Here is a 23,759-nt window from a genome sequence, read left to right as displayed (position 1 = left end):
ATATTCCAGAAAGTGCTTGGAGGCCAGTGTGGCTGCAGTGTAGAGATCTAGGATAAGAAAAGTAGGAGAAATCAGAGAAGCCATGGGAGCCTGGGTCATCTAGGCTAGTCCTTTAGGTCTAGTCATTTTGACTTAGAGGACATTGTAAGGATTTTGGATTTTACTGTGAGAAAATGGCCAGTTTTTACCAGAGGACTATGATGAGCTTACTTACATTTCAAAAGGATTACTTTGGTTTTTCTTTTAAGAATAGATTGCACAAGTGGTAAGGATAGACTTTTATGAAGACAAATTAGAAGGCCCCTAAAGTCTTTTCTTTTTTCAAAGTATGAGATTATGTGGGTTCTACCAAAGTAAAAGGAGTAGAAAACACATGAACTGGTCAAACTCTGGATGCCTTTCAATGTTGAAATCAACAGGAGTTCTTGGTACTTCCTTATAGATGAAGGATGATTTTGAGGCCATCTGTCTGAGGAAATAGAAAGGAGGGAGTTATGATTTTTGAGATGTGGGAAGCTGCTGGAGAAACAGATTTTGGGGAGGGTGGTGGAAGAGGAAAAGCTGCAGCTTCCTTTTGAAATTTAGGTTTCAATAAATATCTAAGTGGAGATGTCAAGTAAGTAGATGAATAGATGAGTCTGGTGGTAATGAAAGAAGTCAGTACTATAAATATGAAATTAGGAATTAATACATAAGGTGGTATATTGTGGGATCTGGCCAGCAGGCCCCAATGCAATGGCACTCTCTCTTTGTTCCCAGGTGGATCGGTAGGTCGAGAAATAACAGACACGTACAAGATAGTGAAAGCTGGGTCCAGGGGGTTCACTACCTTCTGGTCCCATGGTGCCAACAACACACTGGATATGCCAGCATTTATTATCAAGTTTAGCAAGGACGGGGGTAGGTAAGTGAGGGATTTAGGGTCATTTGATTATGAGGTAAGATGGTCAAATCGAGATGAAGTAATCCTTTAACATAACATCTGTATGCAGAAGTACCGTATACAGAGATAACAATTTACAATATAGTGTGTGCATCAGTAATTTTGAACAGAGCCTTAAAACAGGAACATAGTCTCTCCATAACCTATGATTAGTAAGATATTAATCAGCAGTAACAGTTACAGCAAAAGCTGGTTACAAACTATTCGTAGAAACAGGACGTGAAGTTAGACAACTGGTTAGACCAGAATTTCTCAGAAGGGAATATGCCTTAACCCTAAAGAGGCCTAGAAGAGCCGCGGCAAGATGAGGGCGTTTATAGCCCTATCTTATACATATGGACAGGCGCCCCCATGCTTCCGTTTATAGGCTCTCCACGAGGGTCGCATTCCATTCCCAGAGCTATGAACATCTGCTTTTCTGGGATAGGAATCTTGGTGATGTGAAACTTCCCTGACTGCACGTCCATTCATAGGCTCTCTGCAGGGGGAAGCACATCACGTGCTGTTGGCTCTTTCTGGCAGTCCAACCTGGCATTGTCTTTACACAATCCTGCATGCAAGTTTGTATTTACAATAATCAGGAGCATTTCACCTTTTATTCCATAGCAATAGATTCAGGGGGTCTCCCTACAGTGGTATACAAAGCTAAAAGACTAGATGAGATCAAGAAGTCGATGATTATAGATAAAAATGGTAAAAGACCATGGATTGACTTCTGAAGTATTCTACATCAGAATTTCTTGACCATAAAGGACAAGAGAAGGCAATGACCAAAACATATTAAGAAGGAGCAACCAGTGAGATCAAAGAAGAATAATGAAAATATGACATCTGCAGCTACTAGTGAAGTTTATCAATAAGGAGGAAGTGATTATCTGTATCAAATGCTGCTTATAGGTCAAGTATGATGAATAATATAAATTGACCATTGGATTTAGCATTGTGGTTACAGATGACTTCAATGACAGTGCTTCCAACAAACAGCTGTTTGATAAACTCTTCCTTTCCTTTCTATCTCCTACCAGTCGATCTTCATATATCTTTTTCCAATTATGATTACCTGTCATTAATTTTTCCTCATATTTTAAATGACAAAAGGAGTATGTTTATCATTAAATTAAATAGGAAAGTCAGATATATAAATAAAATAATCTCACACTTCTTCCCACACAAACATCTCCATAACTTTTAAGAACCTGATCTTAAAACCTTGGAGGATTATCTTTCACTTCATTCTTCATCTCATCTGAAATAGAAAAACAAAAAATTACATTAATTTAAGGGTCAGGTTTTTTGTTTTGGCAAAAATGTATCCTAATTACCTTAACAGAAAGATAAATATAGATATAAGTCATTATTTTTAAATTTTATCTTTAAATTGACAAATAATAATTGCATGTATTCATGTGGTACATAATGATGTTTCAATATGTATAATTTATGGTAATGAGACCAGCCTAATTAGTATATTTCTCACCTCAAACAGTTATTACTTCTTCATGTTGGGAACTTTCGATATCCTTCTTTTAGTTTTTTGAAGCTAAGTTATTTTTATCTGTTATCATCCTACAGTGGCATAGAGCACTAGAACTTATTCCTCCTATCTAGTTGTAATTTTGTCTCCTTTAACAAATCTCTCACTGTCTCTCCATTTCCCCTACCCTTCCCAATCTCTAGTATCATCTGTTCTACTTTTAGTTCTATGAGATCAACTTTTTTTTTTTTTCTAGCTTCCATATATGAGTGACAGCAAGTGGTATTTAACTTTCTGTTCCTGGCTTATTTAACTCAGCATAATGCCCTCCAGCCCCATTCATGTTACCTCAAATGACAGGATTTCATTATTTTAATTGTTCTACTTTACATGTCTGAATAGCAAGTTAATAAATCTTGTTTGAACTGATAGACATTCAACTATGTTCAGTTTTTGTTCTATCGATAACACTACAACAATAAATATTATTGTTCAAATATCTTGAGATATTAGTGCTTTTGTTTCTTTTGTATAGTTTTTCAAAAGTAGAATTCAAGGTCAAAAATGATGTATATTTTATAATTTAATGTACATTGTTGCATTTCTATTTGTAATTAATAAAAGTGTTTCTTTATCTTGACTAGTGTTGGATAATATTAGTTTAGTTTAGTTTTGTTTTGTTTTAGTGTTTTCTTATCTGAAGGAAACCTTAATTGTCGCTATAGTTTGCATTTTCCAGAGCAGCAATCATGTCAATCACCATATAAGTTAATAATCAAGCTTTCAGTTTTGCTCTTCTCTGAAATTCCTGTTCTCTCTTTTCTCTCACTTATTTTTTTTTTTGTATTATCCAGAAAATGCCCTTTTTTCATATCATGTTCTAGTATAATTATTTTTGTCTCTTCCACATATGTAGTTATGTCTTCCTGGTCAATCCTGGAATTGTACACTTTTGCTTTCTCTTATTTTCTTAATTAGGTTTTCCCAACATTGGTCTACTGTTAGTTGTTTCTGAGGAAGAGCTTTTTCTTTAATTTAGTGTTAGTTTGGTTGTCACACAAGAATAATACTGTGCTTGGCAGTAAAACGTGCATAGTTAAAGAAGTAATGTCTCTTTAATGGGAAAGAAATGGAAACTTAGAAAGATAATTACCTAAATAGGAGACAGCTCTGCATGTTCATACATAGTAGTACAAGCTTACCAGTTTTTTTAGTTTCCTCATAGAGGCATATGACTACTCACGAGGAAGGAAATATCCTAAGAGAGAAACTGTTTGCCACACTAAAGGAATTTTTAATCATCCTACTGCCATGACATTCAACTTAGCACACCAAATACTTCCAGAAATGAACAGGCTGCGTAAGTTCCCAATGGTCAGATTCAACCAAGGTGTCAACACATCCCCAAGTCTTTATTATATAAATGGATTAATAAATTCTGTTTTCCCAAGTCTTTTTTATATTTTTATTTTATTTTATATTTTTTTCTTTTCAATACTGATTTCAACTTTGATTCTCTTTCCCTGCTTAGGCATCCAGTCTAAAGTGTTGAATATATTTGTACTAGTGACAAGTAACTTTCCTCCATTTCTGTTTGTACTTTTTTTTCTATTAATTAAAAAAAGGATACTCCCAAAATTTTAGCATGGAATATGTTTACCAGCCTTTGTGTGCAGCTAGGTTATAACTACATGACTTTTTGTCAGTGAAATGTGAGTGAAAGTAGTACGTGCACTTTCATATCATCTACTTAAAGGGAACATGCATACCCATTGCTTTGACTCTTTCTCCTACTCATGTGCTGAAATGTGTATGTGGTCTTCGTCAGCCAGCTTCAAGGATGATGAGGGCAATGTAGTCTACACTACCAGATAGCAAAGCATAAGAAAGTGAAATTTTGGTGACTGTAACAGAAATGTGTTTTTGGCCCTGTACCACCTCTCTACCACTATACAGTAAAATGAAAAGAAACAAAAACAAAAAAGATAAATTAAAAAACATGAAATACTTATATCTTGTTTTGAGTCGCTATACTTTGGAGTCTTTTCTTCAAAATAAGTTAGTCAAAGATTTGGAAAATTTTTTCTGTAAAGGGCAAGACAGTAAATATTTTCAGCTTTTCAAGACGTATAGTCTCTGTTGCAACTACCAAACTATGCTTCAACTCTTCCCTTTTAGTATGAAAGGAGACATAGGCAATACATAAATAGATGCGCACAAATTGATGCGTTCCAAATTTTGTTTCAAAAACACAGGTGACTGTTTATATTTGGCCTATAGGCATAGTTTGGTGTTTCATGATACAGTCTGTAACATAACTAATACAATCGTCTTCATTATATAATATATATTTTAAAAATTATGTTGAATATACATTGTCTTTAATTTACATAAATTATGCTACATTAAACATATTTAAATTTTTTAATATGGTATATTTAAGATCAATAATGTTATAATTTACATATTCTGTGAATTACTTCTGATTGTTTCCTAGATTTCAATTGTAATAATCAATTTAGAGATAATTGATATGTTATTATATTGAGTCTTCTGATATACAAAAATAGTATAAATCTTCATTTTTAGGTCTTTTTTAGTTTCTCTTGGAAATGTTTTATAGTTTTCAGTGAAACAAATTCATGCCTATGTTGTTAAATTTATGTCTAAGTAAGATGGGTTTTCACACTATTGTAAATTTTTTTTTAATTTCAATTTCTAGTTAAGGTTAGTTATGAAAATGTACTTAAATTTACATATTAACCATGTATAATGCAACTTTATTAAATTCATCTATTGGTTCAATTGTATGCATATTATATATAGTATATATTTTATATATAATTGTATATATACAACTATGTATATATAATTTTATATATATACACACACACACACACATTATCTTTATCCATTTGTCTGTTGATAGACATTGAGGTTGACTCCATGTCTTAGCTATTGTAAATAGTGCTACAATAAACATGAACTTCCAGGAATCTTTTGATCTACTGATTTCCTTTTCTTTGGACAAATACCCAGTAATGAGTATTTATTGCCCGATCTTATGGTAGTTCTATTTCTTGTTTTTTGAGAAATCTCCACAATGTTTTCCAAGGTTGCTGTACTAACTCACATACCCGCCGACAGTGTATCACAGTTTCCTTTTCTATACATTCTCACCATAACTGGGTTGAGATGATATCTCATTGTGGCTTTGATTTATATTTCTTGGAAGATTAGTCATGTTGAGCACTTTTTTCATGTATTTCTGGTTCACTTGTTTGTCTTCTTCTGAGAAATGTCTATTCAGATCTTTTGCCTACTTTTTAATTGGATTATTTGAGGTTTTTTGTTAAATTGTTTGAGTTCCTTGTATATTCTGAATGTTAGACTCTTTGCAGATGAATTGTTGGCAAATATTTTCTCCCATTCTACAGATTATCTCTTCATAATGTTGATTGTTTCCTTTGCTGTGCAGAAGCTTTTTCATTCCATATAGTCCCATTTGTCTATTTTTGGTTTTGTTGCCTGCTCTTGTGAAATTTTAGGCACAAAATATTTGCCTAGACCAATGCACTGAAGAGTTTTCCCTATATTTCTTACAGTAGTCCTATAATTTTGTGTCTTACATTTAAGTTTCTAACACATTCTGAGTTGATGTTTTTATATGGTGAGAGGGGTCTAGTTTATCCTTCTGCTTATGGATGTCCAGTTTTCCCAGCATCATTTACTGAAGAGGATATTCTTTTTCCCATGTATGTTTTTGGTGACTTTGCCAAAAATCAGTTGGAGGTAAATAGGCAGATTTACTCCTGGGTTATATATTATTTTCCATTGGTGTATCAGTTTTTATAGCAATATCATGATGTTGTGGTTTTTGTGATGGTTAATATTAGGTATCAACTTGACTAAATTGAGGGATGCCTAGATGTCTGATAAAGTATTGTTTCTGGGTGTGTCTGTGAGGGTGCTGCCAGAGGAGACTGACATTTGAATCCATGGACTGGAAGAAGAAAACCCACCCTCATTGTGGGTGGGCCTCATCCAATCTGCTGCCAGCATGACGAGAACAAAGCAGACCAAAGAAGGGACAAGCAGCTTGCTGGGTCTCTCACTTCCTCTCTTCTCCTCTGCTTGATGCTTGCTTCCTGTCTTTCTGCCCTTGGATTTCAGACTCCAAGTATTTCGGCCTTTGGACTGAGGAACTTGTACCAGCAACCTTCACAGTGCCCTTACATCTTCAGTCTTAGACTTAGGTTTGCACTATTGGAGTCCCTGGTTTTGAGGTTTTCAGACTTGAAGTGAGCCACGCTACTAGCTTCTCTCTTTACCCAGCTTGCAGACATCCTGTCTTGAGTTTTCACGCTTTGATTGTATGAGCCAATTCTCTCTAATAAGCTCCCTTTTATATACACATATATCCTATTGGTTCTGTCCCTTTGGAGAGCACTGAATAAAATGCAGGTTTATTATATATTTGTAGCACAGTGTCAAGGCAGGTAGTGTAATACCTCCAGCTTTGTTCTATTTGCTTGGTGGTGTTTTAGCTATTCAGAGATTTTTGAGGTTCCATACAAATTTTAGCAATAATATTTAGCATGTTATTAGTATTTTGATAGTGTTTGCATTAAATTTACAAATTGTGTCACATTGTATGGTCATTTTAGCAATATTTATTCTTCCAATCAATGAATATATAATATCTTTTTATTTGTTTGTGTCCTCTTTGGTTTCTTTTGCCAGAATTTTGAGTTTTCTTTGTAGAAGGCTTTCCCTTCCTTGGTTAAATTTATTCCTAGGCATTTGATTTTATTTATTTAGCTCTTGTAAACGGGATTGCTTTTCTATTTCTTTTTCAGCTAGATTATTATTGGTGCATAGAAATCATATTGATTTTTGTATGTTGATTTTTTTGTATAAATTTTTGGGATACAAGTGCAATTTTGTTACATGCATGGATTGTGTAGTGGTCAAGTGAGGGCTTTTAGGGTACTCATCACCTGAAAAACATACGTCATATCCAGTAAGTAGCTTCTCTTTGTTCACCTTCTTGGCACTCCCTGACCCTTGTGAATCTCCATTGTCTATCATTGCACTTCCTACATCCATGTGTACACATTTTTTAGCACTGACTTCTGAGTGAGAACATGTGATATTCCACTTTCTATGTCTGGCTTGTTTCACTTAAGATGATGCCCTCCAGTTTCATCCATGTTGCTGCAAAACATGTGATTTTATTATCTTTAAGAATGGAATACTGAACAGTATTCCACTGTGCGTGTATCCCCCATTTTCTTTATCTAATCATCTGCTGATGGACACTTAGTTTGAGTCTATATTTTTGCCATTATGAATAATGCTGCAATAAACATACTAGTCTTGGTATCTTTTTGACATAAAGATTCCTTATCTCTTCTACTAGTGAGTTTGCTAGATTGAATGGTTGTTCTACTTTTAGTTATTTGGGAAATCTTCATAATTATTTCCATAGATGTTGGACTAATTTACATTCCCAGAAACAATGCATAGAATTCCCTTTTCTCCACATACTAATCAACATCTGCTATTTTTTGTCTTTATTAATAGCCATTGTAACTGGGGTAAGATGATATCACCTTGTGGTTTTAATTTGTGTTTCACTGATGATTTGTGATGTTGATCATTTTTCATATAGCTGTTGGTCATTTGTAGGTCTTATTTTGAAAAATGTCTACTAGTGTTTTTTGCTCACTTTTTAATTGGATTATTTTTGTTGTTGAGTTATTTTATTTCCTTGTATATTCTGGATATTAGTCCACTGTTAAATAAACGGTTTGCAAACATTTTCTCTCATTCTGCAGGTTGCCGGTTTACACTGTTAATTATTTCTTTTGCTATGCAGTAGTATTTTCGTGTATTTTTTGTTTTTATTGTCTGTACTTTTGAAGTTTTCGTCATAAATTCTTTGCCCAGGCCAAAGTCCAGAAGAGTTTAACCTAGGTTTTCTTCTAGTGCTTTCAGTTTAGGGTCTTACCTTTAAGTCTCTAATCTATCTTGGGTTGATTTTTGTGAATAGTGAATGACAGGAGGTCAGTTTCATTCTTCTGCATATGGCAATCCAATTATCCTAGCACCATTTATTGGAAAGGTTGTTCCTTCCTCAGTGTGTGTTCTTGTTGGTTTATCAAAGATCAGATGGTTGTAAATATTTGGCTTTATTTCTGGTTTCTTCACTTGGTTCTATTGATCTATATGTTTATTTTCACACTAGTACCATGCTAGTACCAAGTCAGAACAAAGCTGGGGGCATCACATATTCTGACTTCAAAGTATTCTATATATCCTTGTAGTATAATTTGAAGTCAGAATATGTGATGCCTCCAGCTTTGTTCTTTTATTCTTAGGATTGCTTTGACTATTTGGGCTCCGTTTTTGTTCCACACCATTCTTAGGAATATTTTTTTTTCTAATTCTGTGAAAAGTGACATTTTAATTTTGATAGAAATCAAACTGACTCTGTAGATTGCTTCGGGAAATAAGGTCATTTTTATGATATCAATTCTTTGGATTCATGTACATGGGATGGTTTTCCACATGTTTGCATCGTCTACAATTTCTTTCATCGTTATTTTGTAGCTTTTCTAGTAGAGATCTTTCACCTCCATGGATAAGTTTATTCCTAGGTATTTTATTTTTTTCCTAGCTATTGTAAATGGAATTGCCTTTTTGATTTCATTCTCAGGTAGATTGCTTTTTGTATAAAGATATGCTACTGAGTTTTGTATATTCAATTTGCATCTTATAACTTTACTAAATTTATTTATCAAATCCAAGAACTTTTTTGGTAGTGTCTTCAGGGTTTTCTAGATATAAGTTCATATAATCAGCAAACATGGGTAATTTTACTTCCTCTTTTACAATTTGGATTCCTTTTATTTCTTTCTCTTGCCTGGTTACTCCAACTTCTTGAACTCTCAGTTTTCTGCAGAGAAATCTGCTGTTAGTCTGCTGGATATTCTATTTCATGTTACTTGACATTTACTTTTTCTTGTTTTTAAAATTCTTTCTTTGTCTTTGATTTTTGACAGTTTCACTGTAATATTCCTCAAAGAAGATCTATTTGAATTGTATCTATTTGGGGATCTTTAAATTTCCTGTAACTTATTACCTATATCTCTTATAAGACCGAGAAAATTTTAGTTATTCCACTAGTTTTTCTATGCCTTTGGAAAAATTCCTTCTCCTTATGAATCTCTCAGAATTCAAACATTTATTCACTTTATCATGTCCCTTATGTTACATAGAGTTTTTATTTTTCTTTTTTGTCTTATGTAAATGGGTTATCTTAAAAGACCTGTCTTCAAGTACAGAATTTTTTTATTCTGCTTGATCTAGTCATTATTGAAGCTCTTTATTATCTTTTTTGTTTTATTCATTTAATTCTTCAGTCCCAGGATTTCTGTTTGATTTGGCTTCTGTTTTATAATATCTATCTTTTTGTTCAGGCATTGCATAGATTTCCTTTACTTTGAAATGTGTAACGGGAGAATTATTGTATTCTTTGAAGGTGTCAGGTTTCCTTGCTCTTTCATGTTTCTTGTGTCCTTAATTGATATCTACAAATTTGGTGTAATGGTAGCTTCTTCTAATGTTATGTATTGGCTTTCACAGGGACATACTTTTTTATGTAAATGTACCTACAGTGCCAATCGGGTGGGGGTATTTTGGCTTTGATTCTGGGTGTGTGCAGTAATGTGATTTCTGTCATTTCTTTGACTGGAAAAAACTTTAGTGGTGTCTGCTGGGGATGGGGATGGTAGGTGGCCAGTCCCCAGGTCCCCAGGTGGCACTCTTGGGTTGGTGCCAGTGGCAGCAGCAGCAGGCTGAATGGTCTAATTCACAGGACTCCCAAAGTTGTGTGCAGGCACTGGAGGTGGCAGCAAGAGTGGTGGGTCTATCCTTAGGTTCCTGAAGGACATGTGATGGTACTAGTGTTGGCCAATAGGGCCGGCTGAACCTTAGTGCCCAGGATCTTATGCCCACAGTGTGTGGCCTATGTGCAGCATAGGCTGCATTGATGGCACTTCTGTTCTCAGGTACTCAGGCAGTGTGCATGGGTATTGTTTGTGGTGGTGGGTAGGATGGGCCAGTCCTCAGGCCCCCAAAAGGCATATGCAGGTGCATGGTGCCCCACCACTGGAGGAGACAGGTTGTTGTCAGCGATAGCATTTCCAGAGAGTTGGCTCTCATGCTCTTGGAAACATGTGTCACCTCCCTTTGTCCTAAGGCAGCATTCCTGTTGCACTGAACCTCATGTTGCTCTGATTGTAGGACACTACATGGGCTAGATTGCTGGGTTCTTAGCTGTACCTCCACTAGGTCCAGCCAATATTGTGATGCTGCAACACTCTGGATGGTTGTCAGTGCTACTTCCTGAATGTGGAGATGCAGGGGCTGTTAGGATATAATCTGGTGGGAACTGGGCTCTCAAAATTGCACCATGCTGTAGCCGTTTGGATCTCAGTCTCAGTGTGGGACCTAGTGTAAATTCTCTCTCAGGAATAATGCGGTCACATTTACCCTAGGCCACTTCTTATACTAGGATTGGGGCCTATGGTAACCAAGGTGCTCTCCTGAGGCTAAATTGCAAGCATTTGTGATGCAAGTGTGGACTGCTGGCTTCCCTTTCCCCAAAACAAAAAGACTCTCCTGGCTATAAACCCATTTCATCTGGTCCAGCTGCTTAACTCTCCTCTTTTTCTGTGCCTGTGATGGTCCCTGTCACTCCTGGATGAATTCCAGCATTGTTTCTAATGCTCTGATTGATATATGGTTATCTACTCACCGTTCTGGTCCTTCTTTGTGCACACACTGATTTTTTTACAACACTTCTATTGAAATATTATTTTCAAAAATGATATTTACCATTTTAAGGTGAATGATTTGGTAGTTCATATAAATGAAATCCTGTAAGATGTGGGTTTTTCCTCTGAGTTCTTTTACGAAGCATAACTTTTAAAAGGTTTACTCATGATGTAGCATGTATTAGTACTTCATTCCTTTGTGTGGGTGGATAATATTTCATAGTCTGACTATGCCACGTCTGTATATCAATGGGTCAGCTGATGAACATTTAAGTCCCACTTTGACTATTGTGACTAATGCTACTATGAATTTTCATGTACAAGTTTTTGTCTGGACATAAATTTTCATTTATCTTCTTTCGGTATGTAAATAGAAGTGGAATTGTTGGGTTATACGGAAACTCAATGTTTAGCTTTTTGACCAACTGCCAAACTGTTTTGTAAAGTGCCTGTACTGTTTCACAATCTTACCAGCAATGAATAGGGGTTCTAATTTTTCCACATCCTTGTCGATACATGTTATTTTATATCTTTTTATTTTAACCACTCTAGTGAGTGTGAAGTGGTATCTTATTGTAGTTTCGGTTTGTGGACCGCTAATATCTGATTATACTGAGCATTTTATCAATGCCTATTGGCTACTTTTGTATCTCTTTTGGAGAAATATTTATTCCAATCTTTTGCCAATTAAAAAAATCAGGTTGTCTGTCTTTTTACATTTGGGTTGTAGTTGTCCTTTATGTATTATGAATGTTAGTCCCCTTTTGGACCAACTGCCAAACTGTTTTGTAAAGTGCCTGTACTATTTTACAGATATATGATTTAGAGATATATCATTTACGATATGATGATAAGATATATGATTTAGAAATATTTTCACCCATTCCATCATTTGTCTTTTCACTTTATTGATGATGTTCTTTGTAGCACATTTTTTTATATTATGAATTCAAATTTATCTCTCTTTTCTTGATGTGCTTTTGATGTCATGTCTAAGAAAACATTGCCTAACCTAAAGTCATGATAATTTACACCTACATTTTTTTTCTAAGGGTTATATGGTTTTACATTTTACTTTTATAACTATAGTCCAGTTTTAGTTAATCTTTGTGAATGGTGTGAGTTAGAGGTTTACCTTTATACTTTTGCACATGGATATCCAGTTGTTCCGGCACTACTTTTGAAAAGAATATTTCATCCTCATCGAATTTTCCTGGAAACTTTATTGAGTATAATTTTAGTATAAGAGTCATGATTTGTTTCTAGAATGTCAGTTATATTCCATTGATCTTCATGCCTGTCCTATGGCAGTGCTATAGTGTGTCTTTTCTACTGAACCTTTGTAGTAGGTTTTGAAATTGAGAAGTTCAGTTCAATTGTGAGTTCTCAGATTTGCTCTTCTTTGTCAGGATTGTTTTGACTATTCAGGGTCCCTTGAATTTTTAAATACCTAATAAAGTCAGCTTTTCAATTTTTGTAAGAAAGAAGTCTTAAAGTTTAATAATGATTAACTGGAAACTGTCTATGAATTTCAGGATGATTGCTATTTTAATATTAAGTGTTTTATATGAATATGGGTTGTCATTCCTCTCATTCCATTAATTGTGTTTTTAAATTTATTTCTACATGATTTTATAGTTTTCAAAAATATTCAACAACATTTCAACAAATTTTACAGTTTTCATTATATAAAACTTCTAAATTTATTCTTAAGCATTTAAATATTTTGAAAGTATTGTAAATTGAATTGTTTTCTTAATTTTATTTTTTGATTTTTGTTGCTAAAGTGTATACATAAATTGATTTTTGCATATTGACTTAGTGTCCTACAACTTGTTGAATTTATTTATTAGTTCTAGTAGTTTCTTTTTTCCATATTTTTAGGATTATCTATATAAAAGATCATGTTAACATGACTTAAGGTGATTTTACTTTTTTCTTTCTGATCATCTCCAGTACAATGTTGGGAAAAGTAATGAGAATAGATAATTTTGTCTTGTTCCTGATCTGGGAAGGAAAGCATTCAATCTTTTACTACTAAGTAAGTTGTTATCTGTGGGTTCTTTGTTGAAGCCCCTTATCGGGTTGGGGGAGTTCCTTTTTATTCTTACTATTATGTATGTCCATGATAAAAGGGAGGCCATTATCCTTAGCAAACTAACACAGGAACCAAATACTGCATGTATTAAAGCTGTTAACCTAATGGACACCTAATGGGTACTAGGCTGAATACCTGGGTGATAAAATAATCTGTACACCAAACCTCCATGGCACTAGTTTACCTATGTAGCAAACCTGCACTTGTAACCCTGAACTTAAAAGTTAAAAAAAGAAAATATATCAATTTTTTTTTTTTTGTATCTTTTGAGGCCATCATACAGTTTTTCTTTTTTTTTTCTATTAATATGGCTAATTACAGAAGTGAAATTTTTACCGTCCTTGCATTCCTGACAGTTTTGCTTCATATATTTTGAATTCATGCACATAGATATTTAGGGTTACTATGTCTTCCTTCCGTCCTTCTTGATTTCTATAAATGTTCTTTGTTCTGAAATTTATTTGGCTGTATCAATATACAGGAAGATTTATTATGATGAGTGGTTGAATAGACTATATTTCCTATGCTTTTACTTTTAACTTAACTGTATTTTTATATTGATCATAAGTTGAGGTAAACATTTTTTAGCTTTCCAAAGTGGTGACAGAATGTATCTAGCTGTTCAGAGTAAGAAATGGCATTCTAGCTTGTAAAAGTTTGTCTCTATGGCTTATAATTTTCATTGTTCTTGTAAATTTATGGCCTTAAAAACATCTTTACTATTATTTTAGCAAGATTTGAAGAAAGACTAGAAGTTAATACATGTGTAGAACTCAGAATCTTACCATCCTTGTAGTTTTGGAAATCACTTAAACTTTAATGCCTTAAATTCTTCAGCTATAAAATGGTTAATGAAAGTAGCTACTTCCCAAGACTGTTAGGATGAATCCGTAAATGTATGCCCAGCACAGAGTGTCAGGCATGTAGTGTTATATAAATATTTCCATTAGTATCATTATAACAAAATTGCTTTTTAAAAAAATATATTTGTCTTCTTGAGCTAAGAACCTCTTTCTGACGTGTAAGTATATTTAAATTGAAGACTTAAACACAGGTTTATTATCTATTTATTTGTTAATATATGGTTTTTTTCTGTAAATATCTGTTTGCATATTTGTTTCTGTGGTAGGTTTTGAAGTTTTTTTTTTAATTTATTTTTTATTATTATTATACTTTAAGTTCTAGGGTACATGTGCATAACGTGCAGGTTTGTTACATATGTATACTTGTGCCATGTTGCTGTGCTGCACCCATCAACTCGTCAGCACCCATCAACTGGTCATTTACATCAGGTATAACTCCCAATGCAATCCCTCCCCCCTCCCCCCTCCCCATGATAGGCCCTGGTGTGTGATGTTCCCCTCCCTGAGTCCAAGTGATCTCATTGTTCAGTTCCCACCTGAGTGAGAACATGCGGTGTTTGGTTTTCTGTTCTTGTGATAGTTTGCTAAGAATGATGGTTTCCAGCTGCATCCATGTCCCTACAAAGGACACAAACTCATCCTTTTTTATGGCTGCATAGTATTCCATGGTATATATGTGCCACATTTTCTTAATCCAGTCTGTCACTGATAGACATTTGGGTTGATTCCAAGTCTTTGCTATTGTGAATAGTGCCGCAATAAACATACGTGTCATGTGTCTTTATAGCAGCATGATTTATAATCCTTTGGGTATATCCCCAGTAATGGGATGGCTGGGTCATATGGTACATCTAGTTCTAGATCCTTGAGGAATCGCCATACTGTTTTCCATAATGGTTGAACTAGTTTACAATCCCACCAACAGTGTAAAAGTGTTCCTATTTCTCCATATCCTCTCCAGCACCTGTTGTTTCCTGACTTTTTAACGATTGCCATTCTAACTGGTGTGAGATGGTATCTCATTGTGGTTTTGATTTGTATTTCTCTGACGGCCAGTGATGATGAGCATTTTTTCATGTGTCTGTTGGCTGTATGAATGTCTTCTTTTGAGAAATGTCTGTTCATATCCTTTGCCCACTTTTTGATGGGGTTGTTTGTTTTTTTCTTGTAAATTTGTTTTGAAGTATTTAAGGATGGGACGTTGTTGTTGTTTCTGTAGTATCTGGTGTAATTCCTAGCTTAGAGTAAACTTTCAGAAAATAATTTTAAGGTATATAATTCCATACTTCTTAGTTGCTAGAGGGAACCAACTCCATGTCTATTCTGTCATTCTGGATAGGCTAAGTTTCCCCAACAACAACAGCAAGTCTTGGTGGCTTTGACCCCAAACATTCACATGTCATCCACTTAACAAGTCTACGTTAGGCCTGGCTATGGCTCCACTCTTGTGTCATTCTCTCTGTGGAACTAGGTGAATGGAACAACTGCGATCTGGAACATTGTTGGAAATTGAGGGAAAAGAGACCACCACTCCAAAGCACCTACTGTCATTAAAGTTTCTTGGAACTGAAACTTATCACTTCCACCAACACTTTATTTTCACGGTAAGTCACAAGGTCATTTCTGATATCAATGAGAAGGCATGTATAACACTCCTACAGGGAGAGACAGAAAAAATATTAGAACAGATATACAATCAGGCATTTCCACCAAACTCTGCTTTCTAACCATTCCTGGAAACTCTGTGTACTTTGTACTAGTCTTAGCTATAACTAATTGCATTATACACAATGCTTTCTAAAGTGGTGTGTAATTTTGTCTTAAATGTATTGTTTGAAATTTCGAACAGCAGTGGTAATACTAGTCTACTGTCCTTCAGTTGGATAGCAAACCTAAATTCCTGCAGGCAAAATACTGCTTTATTAGTTTCCTCTTGTTTAGAAGCCCATTCATTTGTTTATCATTTTAATTGCCTTCTTTAGACCTTTTCCTACTTCTTGTAATTTGTCAGAGTTACAGCATGAGAATTGCATAAACATTGCAAATGAAAAGAAGGACATGTTATTTGCTCCAAGATAGCAGAGATTTCTCCTAGCATATCTGATAACTTCTATGATTATGTTTATTAATTTTTTTCCTTTGGTAAGACAACTCAATATGAGATGTTCCCTTTTAAGTAATTTTTAAGGCTATAATATGATATTGTTGGCAACAAGTACAGTGTTGTATAGCAGATCTCTAGAGCTTATGCATCTTGCTTAACTGAATCTTTATGCCCATTAATTAGTAACTCCCTTTATGCCCATTAATTAATAACTCCCTTTTACTATAGCTCTTTTAATCACATAATTTTTCCACATGGAACATAACTCAGAGATTCTTAGAGTCTTACCTGGATTCCTATGAGATAGCACTGAACAAAAAGTCCTGTAACATTTGTTATTAGAAGGAAAATAAAAAGCTATCAAGTGAAGTGTCGTGCATTTTTCTATTGTGAGGTTCATTTGTGTTATGTTATTTATTTTTGTGGTTAGTGCTTTCTATGATTATGTGAGGCAGTACATTTGCATCCCTCTAAGCTGCTTTCATTGGATGGCTGTTATATAGAAATAATAATTACTGTTGGAACTGCATCTGCAGTTCTTCATCTAAAGAGAATTTAGGCAGAAGGCTTTCCTCTTCATTTTTTTCTAGTTATTTTGTTTTGTTTTGTTTTGTTTTGTTTTGTTTTGTTTTGTTTTGTTTTATTTTATTTTNTTGTTTTGTTTTGTTTTGTTTTGTTTTGTTTTGTTTTGTTTTGTTTTATTTTATTTTATTTTATTTTATTTCCTGACCCTCAGAGCCTGTGATGCTCTTCATTAAAAAAAACAAAAAACAAAAAACAAACAAACAAAAAAACCTTTTTTTCTTCAAGATAGTCTCATATTCTTTTGGTTTGCCTTCTGTATTGTAATCATGTTTCCATTGATTCCTTAAGTGGTTAAGGTAGTTTTTATTCAGTATGTGACATTTTATAATACATTTTTCTCACATTAGCTGTAGACCTTAGGCAAACTACTTAATCTCTTTGTGCCTCAGTTTCTTCTTTTGAAAAATGAAGATAGATAATACTTACCTCAGCATAAGTACCATGTTGAGTACACAATAAATGCTCAGTAAATGTTAGCTACTAACATTTTGTAGCTACTACTCAGTAAATGTTAGCTACTACTGGTTGTATTACCATTGAAACTTTTCTTATTATTCCATAAGACATTTTTCATTGTTCCTCCATGTGTTAGTCCATTTTCATGCTGCTATGAATAAATACCCAAGACTGGGTAATTTATAAAGGAAAGAGGATTGATGGACTCATAGTTCCACATGGCTGGGGAGGCCTCACAATCATGGCAGAAGGCAAAGGAGGCGCAAAGGCACATCTTACATGGGGGCAGGCAAGAGAGTGTGTGCAGGGGAGATGCCCTTTATAAAACCATTAGCTCTCATGAGACTTATTTACTATCATGAGAACATCATGGGAAAAAAAATCTCCTCCCATGATTCAATTACATCCCACTGGGCATCTCCCATGACATATGGGGATTATGGGAGCTACAATTCAAGATGAGATTAGGATGAGGATACAGCCAAACCATATCATTCTGCTCCTAGGCCCTCCCAAGTCTCATACCCTCACATTTCAAAACCATGTATGCCTTCTCAAAAGTCCCCCTAAAGTCTTAACTCATTCCAGCAATAACTCAAAAGTCCAAGTCCACAATCTCATCTGAGAAAAGGCAAGTCCATAATCCATTAGGGCAGTCTTTAACCTTAAAGTTCTAAAATTATCTCCTTTGAGACTATGTCTCATGTACAAGTCATGCTGATGCAAGAGGTGAAAAATGAAGATAGATAGTAATTATCTCAATATAAGCACCATATTGAGCATGGTTTCCACAGTCTTGAGCAGCTCCACCCCTATGGCTTTGCAGGGTACAGACCTTCTTCCAGCTGCTTTCACAGGCTGGTGTAGAGTGTCTGGGGCTTTTCCAGATGCACAGTGCAAGCTGTCAGTGGATCTACCATTCTGTGTTCTGGAGGACAGTGGCCCTCTTCTCACAGCTGCACTAGGCAGTGCTCCAGTGGGGACTCTGTGTGGGGGCTTCAACCACACATTTCTATTCTACACAGCCCTAGCAGAGGTTCTCCATGACGGCTCCACCCCTGCAGCACACCTCTGCTTGGACATACCATCATTTCTATACATCCTCCAAAATCTAGGTGGATGTTCCCAAACCTTAACTCTTGACTTCTATGCACTCACAGGCTCAACACAATGTGGAGCTGCCAAAGCTTGGGGATTGTACCCTCTGAAGCCGTGGCCGGGGCTGTTGCTTGGCCCCTTTTAGCCACAGCCGGAGTGACTGGGATGCAGGGCATATAGCAAGGGCAACCCTGGACCTGGCCCAGGAAACCATTTTTCCCACCTAGGCCTTTGGCTCTGTGATGGGAGGGGCTGCCATGAAGATCTCTGACATGCCCTGGAGACATTTTCCCCATTGTCGTGGTGATTAGCATTTGATTCCTCATTATTTATACAAATTTCTGCTGTGGGATTGAATTTTTCCCCAGAAAATAGGTTTTTCTTTTTTATTACATGGTCAGGTACAGATTTTTCAAGCTTTTATACTTTGCTTCCTCTTGAACACTTCGCTGCTTAGAAATTTATTCTACCAGGTACCCTAAATCATCTCTCTGAAGTTCAAATTTCCACAGATCTCTAGGGCAGGGGCAAAATGCCAGCAGTCTCTTTACATAGCAATAGTGACCATTATTCCAGTTCTGAACAAGTTCCTCATCTCTATCTGAGACCACCCCAGTCTGTACTTTATCATCCATATCACTATCAGCATTTTGATCAAAGCCATTCAACAAGTTTCTAGGAAGTTCCAAACTTTCCCACATCTTCCTGTCTTCTGAGTGCTCCAAGTCTTTAGGAAGTTTCAAACTTTCCCAAATGTTCCTATCTTCTTCCAAGCCCTCCAAACTGCTCTAACCTATGCTTGTCACCCAGTTCCAAAGTTGTTTCCACATTTTGGGGCATCTTTACAGCAGCACCCCCACTTTACTGGTACCAATTTACTGTATTAGTCGATTTTCATTTTGCTATGAAGAAATATCTGAGACCTGGTAATTTACAAAGGAAAGAGGCTTAATCGGCTCACAGTTCCACATGGCTGGAGAGGCCTCACAATCATGGTGTGAAACAAAGGAGAAGCAAAGGCACATCTGGCATGGTGGCAGGCAAGACAGCATGTGCAGGGAACTCCCCATAATAAAACTATCAGACCTTGTAAGACTTATTCAGTATCATGAGAACAGTAGGGGAAAAAATCCACTTCCATGATTCAATTACCTCCCACTGGGTCCCTCCTGTGACATGTGGGGATTATGGGAGCTACAATTCAAGATGAGATTGAGATGGGGACACAGCCAAACCATATCACTTCATTTCTATGGTATATAAACTGTGGTCCTTGTGAGAATCTCAATTTTCATTTAAAGTATGCTTTTTATGTCATTACTATTTTTACTTTTATATCTATATGTTTATATGGACATTTTGTTTTTGATTTAGGCAGCGGATCTAGAAAAAAATCTTCTCTGTACAGCAGATCTCATTTAAAATCAAAATCCCTCAATTTACCTGTTTAACTAACTACATTCACCATTCTCCCGGTAAACCATACTGGCTCATGCCATCTGTATGATTGTAGTTATTATTACTTTCCTATCTGACAGATCACTTCTACTTTCACCAGTTAATTGTATCTTAACAATAGTCACTTGTGATTGTGCAAATATTAGTTTTTTCCCTCCTCTCCTCTCTCCCTTCCTCCCCTCCTTCCTTTCTCCCCTCCTACCTTCCTCCCCTCTTCCCTTTCTCTTCTTTCTTTCTTTTTTCCTTTTCTCTTTTTTCTTTCTTTCTTCTTTCTTTCTTTCTTTCTTTCTTTCTTTCTTTCTTTCTTTCTTTCTTTCTTTCTTCTTTCTTCTTTCCTCTCTCACTTTCTTCTTTTTTCTCTTTCTTTCTTTCTTTCTTTCTTTCTTTCTCTCTTTCTTTCTTTCTTTCTTTCTTTCTTTCTTTCTTTCTTTCTTTCTTTCTTTCTTTCTTTCTTTCTTCTTTCCTCTCTCACTTTCTTCCTTCTTTCTTTCTTTCTTTCTTTCTTTCTTTCTTTCTTTCTTTCTTCTTTCTTCTTTCCTCTCTCAGTTTCTTCTTTTTTCTCTTTCTTTCTTTCTTTCTTCTTTCCTCTCTCACTTTCTTCTTTTTTCTCTTTCTTTCTTTCTTTCTTCTTTCCTCTCTCACTTTCTTCTTTTCTTTCTTTCTTTCTTTCTTTCTTTCTTTCTTTCTTTCTTTCTTTCTTCTTTTTTGAGCACTTTATTGTTTTCTGGCACTACAAGATGCTGTAGACTCATCCTGTATATTTCTTTACCCACTTCCAAAATCAACCATTTCTTTAAAGAGTACTGGTTCCTTTTATATGTAAATGGTATTGGAAAAACTAAGGTCTTAGCTCTAGATGTGCTTAATGCTCCTGTGATACCGTTGCTTCTAGACTCTCTCAGTTGATGGAGGAAGGAAATATATATGCATATAGTAACTTGTGCACATATACATATCTATAAATATTTACAAATTTATCCAAATGTATCTATATTAAGTCAACATAAATTCATACAAATGTCTTTAACTCTAGCCCATTACCACATGAATCATTTTACTGCTCTCCTCTTGGTTAACTGTAACCACCCCTCCCCCACAGTGAGAAGCCACCATCCATTTCATTCATTTACTTAAACTGCAGTAACATTTCTAGTGGAAATAACTCATCAATTAGAGTATAGTATACATGTAGTTTTGTTTGTTTTTAGTCCTCTAGTCTCTGTTCGTCTGCAAGGTCAGTACCTGTTTCTCACATGGTGCCTTGAATGAGGCATCATAATAGAGAGAGAGGAACTGGCTTCCCAAAGAGCCCAATACACTCAACTAATAGGGGCAAAGAGTTAACTCCCTATTAGAGGAATCTTGACAAATAGGGCAGAGGAAGCAGGAAAGAGCAGGCAGGTAAATTTATTTTTCCTTTTATTGGCCAGATGAACTTGGATTTTGAATTGCTTGTCCCTGATTTTATTATCTTCTCCCTGCCTTCTTTCTCTCAGTTTTGCTGCCTTAAGATTGCATCTTCCAGTAAACCATTGCCACGTGAGCCTGACTCTAGCTCTGTTTTCTAGGGAGTTTGGGTTAAGACACCATTTTCCTCTAGGGCAGTGTTCTTCTTTGTTAATTTGTAGAATACCATCATATAAAATGTCAGTCAATTCCTTTTTTATTTGTTCTAAATAATTTTGCCAGTTTATATTTGTCTATGAAGTTTATTGTACAGTACCTCTCACTGTATAAAAGACATATATTTTTAGATGTTTTGTTTTGTTATTCTTTTCATTTATGACTCCTGGATATCCTTATGTTGCTCAGGAAGGCTTTCTGTATCCCAGGATTATTTTACAATTTCTACTATGGCATCATATTTTAACCTTAATTCATTTAAAATGATGATGGGAGGCAGAAATTGATTTGGATTTCAAAAGTGATCCTCTAATTTATCCCCAATCCTTTTTGCTCAGCACTAAAAAGTCTCTGTTAAAACATGTGTGAAAAATCATGAAAAAGCTACACACAATTATCAAAAAGAACTGCTTTACCTTTGTCCTGACATGACAAACCGAAGAACATAACTTCGATGTAGGTTGGGCAGGATGGGGGAAAGGGTAAGCAAAAAAATCCCTTGAACTTCTACTTCTGAAAATGTATTTTCTTCCTTAATTCCTAATTATAATATTAAGCAATCTCTTCTGACCTACACTTATACAAAATTATGAATGTATATTTTACAGAGAAGCAAGGTTAACTCAAGACCATAAAAATTCACCTGCCACTTTTGTGCCAAATAGAAAAAAAAAAAGTTTGTCCCCTGAAATGGTTTGGCTGTGTCTCTACCCAAATCTCATCTTGAATTCCCACATGTTGTGAGAGGGACCTGATGGGAAGTAATTGAATCATAGAGTCAGGTCTTTCCCATGCTGTTCTCCTGATAGTGAATAATTCTCATGAGATCTGATGGCCTTATAAGGCAGAATTTCCCTGCACAAGCCCCCTCTCTCTCTTTGCCTGCTTCCATCCATGTAAGATGTGATTTGTTCCTCCTTGCCTTCTGACATGATTGTAAGGTTTCCCCAGCCATGTGGAACTGTAAGTTAATTAAACCTATTTTTCTTCCTAGTCTCGGGTATGTCTTTATCAGCAGTGTGAAAATGGATGAATAGAGTAAATTGGTACCAGTAGGGTGGGTTGCTGCTGAAACAATACCCAAAAATGTGTAAATGACTTTGCAACTGGGTAACATGCAGAGGTTGGAACAGTTTGAAGGACTCAGAAGAAGATAACAAAACGTGGGAGAGTTTGGAACTCCCTAGAGGCTTGTTCAATGGCTTTGATCCCAGGGCTGATAATGATATGGTCAATGAAATCCAGCCTGAGATGGTCTCAGATGAATATAAGGAACTTGTTGGGAACGGGAGCAAAAGTGACCCTTGTTATGTTTTAGCAAAGAGACTGGTAGCATTTTGCCCTACCCTATAAATTTGGGGAACTTTGAACTTGAGAGAGATGATTTAGGGTATCTGGCAGAAGAAATTTCTAAGCAGCAAGTCGTTCAACAAGTGACTTGGGTGCTTTTAAAGGCATTCAGTTTTGTAAGGGAAGTAGAGCACAAAACTTTGGAAAATTTTTGCCTGGCAATGTGATAGAAAAGAAAATTCAATTTTTCTGAGGAGAAATTCAAGCGAGCTGCAGAAATTTGCATACATAATGAGTTGCCAAATGTTAATCCCCAAGACAATGGGAAAAATGTCTCCAGGACATGTCAGAGTTCTTCACAGCAGCCCCTCCCATCACAGGCCCAGAGGCCTAGCAGGAAAAAGGGGTTTCTGTGTGCAACCTAGGGACTTGGTACCCTGCATCTCAGCTGCTACAGCTGTAGCTGAAAGGGACCAACATAGAGCTTGGGCTGTGGTATTAGAGGATGCAAGTCCCAAGCCTTGGTGGCTTCCACATAGCATTGAGCCTGTGAGTGCACAGAAGTCAAGAACTGAGGTTTGGGAACCTCCACCTAGATTTTGAGGGTGTATGGAAATTCCTGGATGTTCAGGCAGAAGTTTGCTGCAGGGGTAGGGCTCTCATGGAGAATCTCTGCTAGGACAGTGTGGAAGGGAAATGTGGGATGGGAGTCTCCACACAGAGTCCCTACTGGGGCACCACCTAGTGGTGCTGTGAGAAAAAAGCCATCATCTTCCAGACCCCAGAATGGTAGATGCACTGACAGCTTACACTGTGCACCTGGAAGAGCCCATGGAAACAGCTAGGAGGGAGGCTCTACCCTGCAAAGCCACTGGGGTGGAGCCCAAGACTATGGGAATCCACCTCTTCCTTCAGCATGACCTG

Source organism: Theropithecus gelada, chromosome 5, assembly GCF_003255815.1.
Source record: "Theropithecus gelada isolate Dixy chromosome 5, Tgel_1.0, whole genome shotgun sequence".
Classification (NCBI taxonomy): Eukaryota; Metazoa; Chordata; class Mammalia; order Primates; family Cercopithecidae; genus Theropithecus; species Theropithecus gelada.
The sequence above is the reverse complement of the archived record's forward strand: the minus strand, read 5'-3'. Positions refer to the sequence as shown.